Here is a 950-nt window from a genome sequence, read left to right on the forward strand (position 1 = left end):
GGTCAGACTTGCGTCTGTGGTGGCAGCATCCATTTTGTGATGCTGAGGCTCGAGTTAACTTTAACTGTGGTTCACAGTTACATACATGTTGTGTCCCTCTAGAAGGGTGGAATGCTAACCCCGTCACCAGAATTGGCGAGGGGTTAGTATTCCAATTCGTATGACACCTTACTCGACATGTTTTGATAATGCTATGCCAAAGTTAGCATTTGACCGTGAGGTACATAATGCACTTAAGAGTATATGGTATAGCGTTATCATGGAACAGCTATTAGGACTTGGTTCCGCAAGCTGCAAACGGGCTCAGCTCATGCCAGAGCACCATCTCACATAATTCCAAGCACTCTGCCTTCAGGATTGACAAGGCCTGCCATAGGAGTGACTGGTAGGAATATATGTGTCCATTTTAGGGTTAGATATAGGAATACTACATCTAAAGCAAGGGGTGATTACACCACCTTGCCCCAGCTGTCGTGCAGCCAGTTGTGTCAGATATGGATGGCCAGCCAGGGGTGGCATAATACATGCTGCAGCCCCTGGTAGGCCCTGGGTACACCTATACCCTGGACACCTAAGGTATGCTGTACAGGGACTAATAAGGTGGCCCAGTACCAATTGGTAAATGCACCAAAGGTACATGCTTGTCAATTTAGAGAGAGAACAGCTAGGCTGTGGGTCTGATTAGCAGGCTCACAGCCAGGGAAAGTCGTAAACCAGTGAAGCAAAAAGCAAAAATCGGGGTTGACCATAGGATTGCAGACCCCACTCTCCTACATAACCCCCCCCCCCCATACTTAGGGACATTAAACTAACCTTGACCAGGTGAGTCTTCTTGTTCTAAGTGGAAGTACCTGGAGAGACCATCTGCATTACTATGGTCAGTCCCTGGTCGGTGCTCCACTGTAAAGTCCATCCCCTGTAGGGAAATGGACCACCTAAGAAGTTTGGGG

This window comes from Lissotriton vulgaris, chromosome 5 (genome assembly GCF_964263255.1).
Source record: "Lissotriton vulgaris chromosome 5, aLisVul1.2, whole genome shotgun sequence".
NCBI classification, from domain to species: Eukaryota; Metazoa; Chordata; class Amphibia; order Caudata; family Salamandridae; genus Lissotriton; species Lissotriton vulgaris.